Source organism: Mytilus californianus, unplaced genomic scaffold (assembly GCF_021869535.1).
Source record: "Mytilus californianus isolate M0D057914Y unplaced genomic scaffold, xbMytCali1.0.p SCAF_12, whole genome shotgun sequence".
In the NCBI taxonomy this organism is placed as follows: domain Eukaryota; kingdom Metazoa; phylum Mollusca; class Bivalvia; order Mytilida; family Mytilidae; genus Mytilus; species Mytilus californianus.
The window spans coordinates 23,380,711-23,394,425 of NW_026262604.1; the positions used below are offsets into that span (position 1 = coordinate 23,380,711).

The following is a 13,715-nucleotide window of genomic DNA, read 5'->3' on the forward strand; positions in this document are numbered from 1 at the left end:
TCTTGATGGACGGTTCCTGCTTACAAGGAAGTATTGAACCAAGGGTTCAAAATATTTTAAAACATCAGTTCCTTCGAACGTAGTGTGTGCGCCATCAGGAGTTGTTTAACCGTATGGAATTAATATGTCACAAATGACTACGACTATTTGCAATTGTCGTTACCAAAATCGCGTCCTCTTTCCTCGATTGTGACATCACCGATGGAGACATATCACCGACTGTGTACTTACCATGATCAATTCGACGGATGTCACATATGTGGAGCAGGATCTGCTGACCTTTCCAAAGCTCATAAGACCACACCACCTTTTAGTTTTTCAATCTTTAGTGTTTTGTATTCTGTTGTTTCTTGTGGTTTTCCGTTTTTGTCATTGCGATGCCAGTCTCGACTAATGACTGTTTGGTTGCCAATTAAACCAATATCTACCATAGTCCAAATAACGTGTGTATAAGTTATTATAAGTTACCATATGGTCTTTAAAAACTAGCAAAACCATGTAGTACAGTCAGCTATAAATGAAACAATTCTGATTCATAACTTTGGAAGGCACATATTGCGGGTTTAAACATATGTATGAGCTATGAACCCGCAAAAGCATGTTTGTCTAAAGCTTATCGATTTATTTTAGCAAAAGCAGCATGCATACCTTGTCTTTAGGCTGGGAGCTTTTCACTTGCATGTTTGAATGATATTTGAGATTTGAACTCGCATCGGTATATATAACCTTCATAGAAGTATAAACATATTTCTAACATATCCAAAGGAAATGAATGAGTTTTCAAATACGGTTCTTATATTATTTAAGGCTTACTGGTTAGGCGGAACAGATATACAAAATGAAGGAGTTTGGATATAATATGGTACTCAGACCGATGTGATGTAACATTAACTGATCGGAATGTCGGACAACCAGACTATTGGCAAAGAAATCAACATTGAATGTTATTGGCGAAACAACCTGCACTTAAATGGGATGATAACTGTTGTAGCACTGTATTCCTTATATTTGAGAAGAAAGTAAGTTTGTTGTCGAGCGTAAGGATCAAATGTTAACAATTCAGCTGGAGACATATCCTTCTTTTTCATACCTTGTTCAAAATAAATAAACAATTTATTTAATCGCGTCGATTTAGTTTTATTATCTGACATCACATTGTATTAAAGGTAGATGACATGGTTTTTTTTAGGTTTAAAAAGCAATAATAACAAAACATATACATATACATCATTAAATTGGATAGGCAAATGACGTTTGGATTATCTTTATACATCATGTGTATTTTTAGATTTGCTTACTCAAATCTCAAATCAAATAGTTTCTATGTATGTTGGCGTTTGTTTTTGTTGCAGTTCAGTGTTTCTGTTGTTCCGTTGTTTTCCTCTTATAGTTGATGTGTTTCCCTCGGTTTTGGTTTGTGACCCGGATTTGCTTTCGCTTAATCGATTTATGACTATTGAACAGCGGTATACTACTGTTGCCATTATTTATGATCCATTCTATCAACACAAACGCAAAAAAAAAAAACCCAAAAAAACAACAAAACAACAAAAAATCACTTTCATACATGTGGTAAAGAAAGCAGAATATTGTTTAATGTTTTCTAATTATATTTCGGAACTATCGTCAATTGGAACAAAATTTAACAAAAATTAGCAAAAGTAAGTGCTAGCTAAGTAATTGACAACAGTGTTGTTGTTTTTCATTTGGTACTTGCATCTGTTCAATACTTACCAATTAAGAATATTTAGAAACTTGCATTTTTGTAAATTTATGTTGGAGATAGGAAAACTTAAATAAATGAGATCAAGCAATAAACTTGATGTGTATGTTATCCACAGATTTATGAGGTTTCATCATAGCTAGATCCCTCTAAATGCACAAACATAAAGGCAACAGTAGTATACCGCTATTCGAAATTCATATATCGATTGAGAAAAAAACAAATCCGGGTTACAAACTAACTGAGGGAAACACATCAAATATAAGAGGAGAACAACGACACAACAAAAACACAACAGTAAAATGCAACACACACAGAAACGAACTATAATACAACAATGGCCATTTTCCTGACTTGGTACAGGACATTTTAAGAAAAAAATGGTGGGTTGAACCTGGTTTTGTGGCTAGCCAAACCTCCCGCTTTTACGGCAATGTTTAATATAACATCAAAATGACAAGATTACATGACAATACTACAATACAAATAAATGGGAGAACATACACAAATAATAGCTATCAAAAGGTACCAGGCTTATAATTTAATACGCCAGACGCGCGTTTCGTCTGCATAAGACCCATCAGTGACGCTCAGATAAAAAAAGTTCGAAAGCCAAAACAATTACAAAGTTGAAGAGCATTGAGGACCAAAAGTTCCAAAAAGTTGTGCCAAATACGGCTAAGGTTATATACCTGAGTTAGAAAATCCTTAGTATTTAGAATAATTCATACTTTTGCAAGCAGTAAATTTATAAAAATGACTACATAATAGATATACATGTTAACACCAAAGTGGTGACTAGCTACAGAATAAAAACGAAAAGGTAAAACAACCTAAATCAGCACATAAAAAGGCACAGCCGAACGACGTATTATATGTTAGCCGAAGAGATCGGCGCACAATGTGACGTCACATATAAATTTCTATAAATTTCAAAAAAATAGGATAGAGTTTAAGATTAGGTTTGTTGTACCGATATAACATGAATTAATAACAATGAAAATTACAATACTTATTAATATACAATTGTGGTAGTAATTAGATAATTAATTGTATTATAAAGCTATGTCGGTATTTCTTCTAAATCAATTTGTAAACCAAATACATCGTATAAATCTAGTTGACCCAAACTAAAATCTTATAAATGACCTGGGTGATTTATTATCAACACGCTCTGTGGATTTTTAGTTTTCGTTGATATTTGATTTTATTTTTTTCAAAATTCGCGTACTGAATGCATCTTTCGTATCGATTTAAACCACTAGCCAGTCAACACTGAGGTTGTGAGTTCGAACCCCGCTCGTGCGGGTGCACTCGACTCCAATCTTAATTGACTAGGATTGTCAGTTTTCCTATCAAAGGTCGGTGGTTTTCTCCGGGCACTACGGCTTCATCCACCAATAAAACCTGGCCGCCACGAAATAGCCCAAAAGCGGTGCTTAAAAGTGGCGTTAAAACACAAAAAATAAAAAATAAAAAAAAATCAAATCGTATCGGTTTACTATCATTCCCTGGTATATTATATACTTTCATAATCTAACTTTGCTTTATATGTTTTCCTGCTATGGAACTTTTTATAATTAACATTTGCATTTCTGTTACGGGGTTGCTCATTTGAATTGAAAAAGGAAAAGATCAAGTAAATAAAGATGACCATCGCTTGAACATTATTTTGCATTGAACTACTAGTATTATGAAAAACTACAACACAATGCATACGAAAATATTATCAAAAGTGATTTTTTTTATCATTTTAATTTAATATTGGTTTATGTTTACTGTTATTGTTGTTAAGATTGAACATATTTCTATCTTCTATGATCAATTCAAAGATGTTCTAGATATATTTGAAAACCCATCATTGTAGGTCCATCCTTTACGTACATATACAAGTTGATTCATAATTACTGTAAGAAAAGTGAGTCAAAGCACAACCAAGTGTCTGTTGAGCTAATCTATAATCATACGCGCAATTTAAACACCTTGTATTGCGTCTTCATTGCTATTAACACGAACTTTCCATTCCTATGTAACAACATTCCAGCAGTGCCTACAAATTAAGTACATATCTCCATTGTATATCCTATCATTATTTCGATAGCAGATAATCATATATACTTACTAAAGCAGACAGAAATATTTCAAGTAAGTTAAAAAAGAAAAATATAAAGAGAGGAAAAACTTTTATATACTAGTATTTATTTCATCCTGTCTCCCTTTTTTAATTGTTGCGCGTTCCATTAATATGGAAAACATGTAACTTAGTTAAAATGTTGCCCCGCTTTTTGTTTACACTTTTATTCAAGATTTATATCGTCAAGTTCAAATACAAAATTAGTGGTAAATAATAAATTTTCCCGCCCTTAAAAGTTTGTTTTCACCACATTGGAAATGAAAATTACACTAGATTCGGAAATATCTTTTTGATCATCTGCGTCCATTAACCTAAAAAGATAAACAAAATTTTTAGACAAAAATTGAAAAGTGCTTGTTCTCCACCCCAATTGTAGCTAATAGTTTTGAAAGTGAATCGATTTCGGATCGTATTATGTTTACGAAAAGTTCTACTACTTAATTAGAAAAGATAACACAATGTGTCACAAATTACTGAAATTGATATCGGGGTATTCTGTATGATACATTTGCAAGTTAAAAAAGAAATTAAGGCTTGTAATATAACAAAGCAATTGAAAGCATTTTCCTTCAAAAATAGTTTTTATTCTATGCATCGAATGAGAATTTGTTAACGCAAAATTCCGTCTTTAACCTGCACTTTGAGGTTTTATTAATTTAAGAAATATTAAGATCTGGGTGTCACGTGATTACTTTCGCTTTAGAAAATTAAAAACAGGCTTCCCTGAATATAAAAAGAGGCTTCACTGACCTCTTCTGAATATGTTATATCGCCTAAATTGTGTTTAAGGAATATTTTTAAAGTCGTTATGTTCTTTGGTATCCTTAAATTAATTCACATAATTAAGAATAAAATGCAATATATTTTACCAGAAAATGCCTTAATACCGTTGAGCAGCTATTCATATTGATTGCTTGCTTCTTTTTCCCAATTTCTTTGCATGATAACATGAGCAGTTATAAAGAGAGAGTTTGATATCGATTTTCTTACCTGCTTTTATCATAATTTAATGTCTATGAATTTTGCCTATCAAATCAATGGAGTTGAAAAATCTAAAGAGTACATTAGAATATGTATATAATATCGGGATCAGAAACACCATTAAAAAGATACACGCTTGTAGTTCCTAGGGTAAACTGAATGTCTTGTTACTTTCGATTATCGTTTCACAGCTGATTCATCAAGTTCTAGTCTATAATGATTTCCTTTTATAATGAAATATATATTCCGTCTTGCCTTGATAACTTATGTTGAAAAGTACATTATACTTTTTATATGTTGTTCCCGAGTTGAATGATAAATCTTAAATTACATATTGCAAAAATATCTAAAGATGTTTCATAAAAGATACATATGAATCAGACTCGTAGAAAAGGAAAGGTAAGATCTACTTCAACTTGACAGCAGCTTATAGCATAAAACAACAAAATCTATCTATATGTATTCAATTTGTTTTTCTCCAAAGGGAATTCCATTATAACGGAATCGAACTGAAGGGTTCCCCTCCTTGCCAGATATTCATGTATATTCATACTCTTCTTAAGGCGGATAATAAACATATATAATAGTGACATACCTGGTATTTGACATGAGGACACATAGTGACATACCTGGTATTTGACACGATCTACCACAATTTGGATTTAAACAACAAAGTCGACCTGTAAATGTGTAATATATAATTTACAAATTGCGTTGCATTAGGAAAACAAAACATTCTTTCGATATGAACCACTAGTTCATAGCCCCATTACTTTTTATGTTAAATTCTGCAATTTCAACCATTTATAGCGATGGTGTCTTGAGTTCAAATTAAGTGAGAGTCTCCAGACTCTCAGTTGATACCAACATTACCCTAATATTTTACTTTTTGGCAAAAGTACAGCTATGCGTAGATCTTATTCTGTTTAAACATGTTTAACTTTAATGTATGTCCTTTCTGACCAGGCCCGAATATGTGGTTCTATACCTCGTTGCATTTTAAGAAAGTTTTTCAATGATTCTGAAGAAAAACAAGTAAAACGGGCATGTAAATTTTAGATTAACATTAAGTGCATATTCAAAAGTTCGTAATAATTATCAAGCTCTTGCATTTAAGCGATTCATATTGTCTTTTACAACTTCACTAAATGTATGACCTTTTAAGTGAATCAAAATTACCTTAACTTCCAGTTCATATTTGACCTGATATCTAAAATTCTGAATGCAGCAGAAGACTAAAATTGATTAAGTTTAAAAAGAATCTTCATATAGACTCGCAAGAAAAATAAAATTACCTAGAGAATTACAATTTAGGTCAAAAGTAACGGTTCTGCGGTACACGAGACAGTCAGTGATAAAACATCAAACCGTTATTCACAAATAATCTGAACTTATCTCGTTCCACTTTACTTTAAAACTCAGCACATACACAAACTACCGTAGTCTTCTATTTAATTCTAACCATCACGTGTTGGTCCTAGCGGCATTTAAAGTATATAATGCATAAAAATATGTTTTTCATGATTTTATACGAAACATCGTTAAATGTGAGACCATAAAAAAATATTTTTCTACTTGCTTGTATTTTTTTTTTTACATTAAGGCCAGTGGTCAAGGTTATTTGATGTTCACTCTTTGGTCAATGTTGCAATACGTTATTTAAGAACTGTTCAGATATTTTTCTTTGCAGTCAATCAAGTTATTTTCAGATATTTTGCCTTCTGGAAATCCAGTACCTGTAGGAAGCTTTTCAGACAAATAGAATTCAATATGTTTTTGTTTTGTACAGGAAATAAGACAACAACTGAACACAGACTGAAAAGCTTACTTGCCTGCAAATTAACAGCCTAAATAATCAGATGAAAATCGACTGACATCTGGATATGACAATAAACCATTGTTCAGTCTTTTATAAGCTGTTCAGATCCAAATGACCGTTTTTCTAGAAAAATTGGTAAACAACAAGATGATAGAAAACAATAATACAATACCTCCTGTACAGTCCACATCGATGTCACAATTGTGCCAGATCCAGATACACACGGGACAACCTGATTCTCTCCGACCTCGGTAACAAACTGGACATCCAGGTGCACCCTTTTAAGATTATAAAAACAAACCAAGGAATCATTTAAATGTTGTCTTCCTTTCATCGGAATTTAAATCCCTTGACAAAAAATTAAAAAAAATTAGTAATTTAACAAATATTGATTGCAAATTTGTGGTAGCTGATTAATGCATTGAATGACTGTGCATCAAAATATAAAAAAAGGATAGATGAAGAACAACAATAAAAGTGTGTTTTTTGCTGTGCATGTACTGATTTTGTGTCATGGGTGGCTACCCAATATCCTTTCTTTTATTATATAAGTTATGATTAGCAATGAGACAACTGTCATCAAGAGTCCAGAAGGCATGGATGTAAGCATGTATATCTGTTATAGGTCATTGTATAAACTTGAACATGAACAAAACCCTTACCGTGTAGTCAGTTATAAAAGGCATTGAACTACAAAATGTGGAGCAATTCAAACGCAAAAAAAAACCCGGCTTGATTTGTGTCTCTCCTCCAGGAATGCATGATGTCTGCAACTTCCCCCATCTTCGGAGTCCCTTATATTTATTTTTTTACAATCCAACTATTTCATTATGAGAAAACAACAATTTCTCCCTTTTCCCGATAATTAAGATTGAAAACAAAATTAATCCAAACAACTTACTCAAACAAAAATCAAATAAAGATGTTCTAACTACAATTATATTCAAAACCTGAAAACTGTCTACAGGTATATTTATGCTGAATATATTTAATTATGTCTACGGGATCAAAAGACAAGGCGGTATGTTATATATAACAGATAGTAACTGCTGGTATTGTACAGGTCACCAAACGAGCGCAGCTTTGGTTTAGGGAAATTGAAATTATTCATTCTTTATTTTCATGTGCAGTTGCGGTTTCATAGGCGGGGGTTTAAGGTGTACCCCCTTTGATTGGAAAAAAAGTTCGTCTAAAATTTCCCACCGTAAAGCCATTTACCCGACCTCTTTCCTCCAACCCCCTTTTCGCCCCTGAAATATGCTGTTCATCAAATTCAAAGATATAAAGATCATTGTTACTGAATATGCATAGACATGGTTATGGCTTTTCATTTCTTACTTTACAATGTTTATTTTCATTATATCTCAATATCGGAATTCCTATTAGAGTTTAATGCATTCCTCCAATTGCACTTTTATGCCTTTCCCGTTATCAAGTTTCAACACGGATAACTTTTAAGATAAAGTTTTTTTACAAGTAACAAGAGCTAATAGCTGACAGAAACACAATTGAAACTTTTAAGCCTTTGAGGTTCGGTAATTATTTCAATTGGCATATCTGTAGATATACAAATAAGAGTAGGTGGTATGATTGCCAATGAGACAACTCCCCACCAGAGATCAAATGACATACAAGTTATATACTTTAGGTCACTGTACGGCCTTCAACAATAGACAAAACCCGTACCGCATAGCATAGTTAGCTATAAAAGGCACCAAAATGACAAATGTAACACAAGTGAAACGACAAAACTAACGGCTAGGTATATGGACAAAACAAGAAACGAAAAGTAAATATGATATACAGTAACAAACAACAATTACTGAATTACAAGCTCTTGAGTTAGGACAGACACATACAGAATATGGCTGGGTTCAATAATTTTGCTGGCACCAATCCTTACCCATAATCTAGGACAGTGGTGAAAATATACAACATAAGAACAAACTATACAAATTATTTGAAAAGGGCTAAGCTTATCAGATCGATACGAAACACAAAAAAAAACTAAAAAAAAAAACAAAACAAAAAACACAAAAGACACAAAGTACAAATCTGAAAGTACTCGCAGTTACTGAAAGCCAGTCCAAAGCCAAAGACTTAAAAACAGGCATATTAGACTAAACTACCAATCAGTACACATCCAGAATTCAACGGATTTAGTGTATAGACGTCATATACAGCCAAATAAAACCATGACCTTGCCATAATATAAAAATCGACATATTGTAGTACCGTGAATGTATATATGTATATAACCATTATATTAAGTTTGGTTTTAATTTACTGATAACAACACCAACATTTATTATATACCGATAAAAACAATATTCAAAGATTTAATTACAGTGTATAGTCCTGAACATGCGTGGACTATTTACCACTGGATGGTAAGCAGCAAACAATCTATCAAGCAATATGACAACAGTGTTGAATTGGTAACCTTTCAAAATAAGTTTATTTAAAAAAACCAATAAGTTTACCCGGATCGTTACTTAATTTACGGGGCTCTGTTAACAACAATACCGTAAAGATTAGGATGTGCTATCTCGTTTGTAATACATTTTTTTCAGGTAAAACTAAACTTCCAAACCAAATCTTATTTCGATGGAAGAAAGTATTAAAGGTTTTAATTTATTCGTGTTAAAATCCTTGACTTAATGATTTACCAATAATACATAGATGACGCTCATTGAAATCAAAACGTCACTACCGACACGGGTATAGCGAACGAGTGGCAATATATAAACATCGGAAGATGGTACCGAAGGAAAATCTCCGTTCAAAAATTGAAAGCCGAAAATCGTCCCTCTTGTCGTAAATTTTTGTGTAGAGTATTTTTGTTTTAAACTGAATTTTTGTTTAATACTGAAATTTCAAAAGGAGAGAAGAGTTATTGCTCTTTATCATGAGTTTAAATTTTGGCAGTATATTTTTAGAGAACTCATGGTTATTTAACGAAAAATACTATCAAGATAACGGTAAGTGTTGTTGAATTTGTCAATTAGATGGGATGTAGACGGGACTTAACAGAGCTTGGCCAAAAACAGTGATTTATAACAGTACAGAAACAAGTCTAATACTGAAGGGGAACAATTGGTGCCCATAGGAATACCTAAAACCTGTCGATAAACTTGATCGCCGAAACGTACATATATCTTGTCAAGAAGAAAATGTGTAATTTGCCCGTACCTTTTGAAGATAAAAATGCCTGGTATCTTATATGAGTTTTATGTGCTTTTGGAGCATGAAGTGTATAAAGTGTTGTTATCATTTTCTAAACCACTTCTGATGAACTTTATCTTCGTTTACCGGATTTGTAATAACATAAGCCACACGACGGGTGCCAGATGTGGAGCAGGATCTGCTTACCCTTCCGGAGTACCTGAGATCATCCCCAGTTTTTGGTGGGGTTCGTGTTGCTTAGTCTTTAGTTTTCCATGTTATGTCATCTGTACTATTATTTGTCTGTTTGTCTTTTTATTTTTGACCATGGCGTTGTCAGTTTGTTTCGATCTATGAGTTTGACTGTCCCTCTGGTATCTTTCGTCCCTCTTTTTTAAGTCTCCGATGTAAGTTATAGATTAGGTACTAACATGATTTATAATATATTAAGCTAACAATTGCCCGTTTATAAATTCTGAAATTATTAAGAACTAAGGTCGCAGCTGCTTCAAACAAGCTGACAATTATTAAATTCGGCTATTCTGCTACCGTTTATACAAGAAGCAGTTAGTATAGGAACAGTTGTTGTAAGGGCTCACATACGGGGAAGGAGCATACAATACACCTAGAAAGGTAATTTGTACAACGTCCCTTTTACATAAATGTGTGCGTACGTGGTTGTGTGCTTGTGTTTCAACTATTTATACCTCGTTGTCTATCGAATAGTTAGATACCACAGTTTCTTACGAAAATAAATCCAGAAAAGGACTTCGAACGGACGAAATGTGTGTCCTTTCATTTGTAACATACATGCTTTTGTAAACAATGTGATTTTGGTGAGTTTTGTCAACTTGTTACCTATATTGTTTGATGACATAAACTTCGAAACAAGTTCAAATTCCCAGGGCGGTAGAGTAAATGTTTGACAATAAGTGAATATTAAGAAAACAATGTGTCAAAATGTAGAGTAGTATTTATTATTGCCAATAAAAACAGATCTTCGTCTGAAATCTTTGTACAGTTTTTTTTATATCATTTAGAAGAAATCAATTAAAGATGAGTCAAAAATGTTATGATTGAAGATTACAACCAATTATAGATCTCAAACAAATGCTTTACTTTAAAGGATAATTGTATTGGTTTTATATCATGTTGTTTTTGGGGCGATTTTTAGAGAACTTTCATAATTTTTTGGCAAACGTTAAAAAAAAAAAAAAAAAAAAAATACTATATTATATTATTTTTTGGGGCTATAAAACCTTAAATAAAGAATTAGGTTGACTTTACACATCTTAGATCTTTTATTGGATATGAAATGTATAAATACTTCCATTTATCTGATCAGAAAAGAAAACGATGAATTGTGTCTATGCATAAAATAATTTGATAACGGAAGGCGTTATGCTAAAAAGTTAGAAAAAGTTTAATAAATACTAATGTGAAACACATTTATAATGTAAGATTGGTGCTTTGTAATTAATTGATACGAAAGATTGTAAGTTATATCGATACTTATGAAGGAATATGGAATTTTAAAATTGATTGAAATAAAGATATATCTAATTGGTGTTAAAAAAAACCAATAAAAACCAAGGATTTCATACAATAATTGATTTTTTTTATTCTCTATGAAATATAACACACACAAAAGTTTTTTTCTTAAGAAACACCTTCAAAAAAAGTTTGTAAAATCTTTTATCTGCAAACATGTTTTAAAGTAAACGAATACAAGACAAAAAAGGAAGAACCTTTCATTTCAATACTTATTTGAGTATTTTAAAAACTTACATGTGTGCAATAAATTACACAAAGTATCAAAATCACAGCTTTCCACATTATCGTTTGATTAGGTTTACGTAAATGAATAGTATTTAAACAACGCAAAAATATCCAAGTGTGAAATATTTATAAAATACTTATATAACAAAATTCGTCATCCAAAGTTCTTGTAACATGCGCACAACATAACAATATTATATAATTTAGTAAAATATATTAATATGATATATGACTTGCTTACAGCATGTTACGTGCTGAAATATACAATACGTCTTTTTGTTTTTAACGTGTTCGTAATAAAATTTTTGAAACAATAAAAGATAGATTTTTGTAAAAGGTAGGAAAACCCGGATTTGCAATTGAAAAAAAAAACAAAAAAACAATGAGACGAAGAAAATCAGAGAAGACCATTTACAAAACATTAAATACAGACAGCAGTCTATAAACCCTTAGAACTGATTAACCCGAATATATGGAAACAAAGCCCAGATTAAAGTCCAGAAGCGTAAAAAGGTTACGAGTTCATGCTTCACAAGTGACACACATAGTGTCTCTCATGACAAACAAAATGTGTTCCTACCTTAAAACATTATCAAGTTAATTAAGCATTTGAACATGCACATGCTCTAGCCCTAAAACATAATCAAACAACAAAATTTAAAATTATTTTGTTTTTCTGGAAGAAGGATAAAAAAGACCTATTGAAAAAAAGGTGGATTTTGAAAATGGGACAAATAAAACGCACGAAACTATTATAACAAATAAGGACCAAGGACCCCTTTTAGACGAAACATGTGTATGAAAAAGCTAATGGTTTTGAATTGTGAATAGTGTTTGCTCTACAAGAAGAACACGTCCTATTGTTCATGGCATGGCTCATTTTTATTTTTCAAACTTTTAATCTCAGACTTATTTGTTTAGATTCTTTCCTCCTTTTGTTTTATTGATATATTGAAAAATAATGCTCTGAGATGATGTGAGTGTAGCTCGACTAACCAAAGTGCAATGTGAAGGATGGTATTTGATCGTTTGATTCGATTTTTTTTTAGTAATACGGTCAAACAGATGACTGACGAAAATTATTTTTTCAACACATATTTTTCCCATTTCCCATTAACCCCTGTTAAATTCCTTTAAACCAAAAAGCCAAGGATGTTGATTAATTGTTTGGAATAGCTTCAACAATGCTAGTCGTTTAAAAAATATGAACTTTAAAATATCGATTCAAAAGTAAAATTTGATTTTGATTAGTTTTGTGCTAAATTGATATTATTACGGCCTTTGAATATCTGGTCCTGTTGAATTTTTTTAATTTTGACCTAAAGGTTTCGTCAAACATTGATCTCTACGGGTTTTTGCCATCTATATATATTCTTGAAAAAGAGAAAAGCAATGGTGTAGGAATAAACGATCATATTTTCTTTTTTATTTGCATATTTCTAATATGTGATCAAAACATTCATGCAATCGATAAATTATTACGAAACACAAACTGACGATAGATTGTAACGGGGATAAATGATGCTATTATTACAGAACATGTACTGACGATAGATAGTAACAGGTATAAATGATGCTATAAATGATGCTATAAATGATGCTATTATTACAGAACATGTACTGACGATAGATAGTAACAGGTATAAGTGATGCTATTATTACAAAACATGTACTGACGATAGATAGTAACAGGTATAATTGATGCTATTAATACAGAACATATACTGACGATAGATAGTAACAGGCATAAATGATGCTATTATATCAGAACATGTACTAACGATAGATGGTAACAGGTATAAATGATGCTATTATTACAGAACATATACTGACGATAGATAGTAACAGGTATAAATGATGCTATTATTACAGAACATGTACTGACGATAGATAGTAACAGGTATAAATGATGCTATTATTACAGAACATATACTGACGATAGATAGTAACAGGTATTAATGATGCTAGTATTACAGAACATATACTGACGATATATAGTAACAGGTATAAAAGATGCTATTATTACAGAACATGTACTGACGATAGATAGTAATAGGTATAAATGATGCTATTATTACAGAACATATACTGACGATAGATAGTAACAGGTATAA

At 31.8% G+C, this 13,715-nt stretch overlaps 1 long non-coding RNA gene across 1 annotated transcript; it reads right to left on the reverse strand.

The window, feature by feature from the left end:
- Window positions 1-3,902: 3,902 nt before the first annotated feature.
- On the reverse strand, window positions 3,903-11,745 carry LOC127721597 (uncharacterized). Its single transcript, XR_007991331.1, has 4 exons — window positions 11,611-11,745; window positions 6,830-6,935; window positions 5,468-5,518; window positions 3,903-4,168 (listed from the first exon to the last, which is right to left on the reverse strand). It is a non-coding gene; the product is annotated as an uncharacterized LOC127721597 (long non-coding RNA).
- Window positions 11,746-13,715: the final 1,970 nt, after the last annotated feature.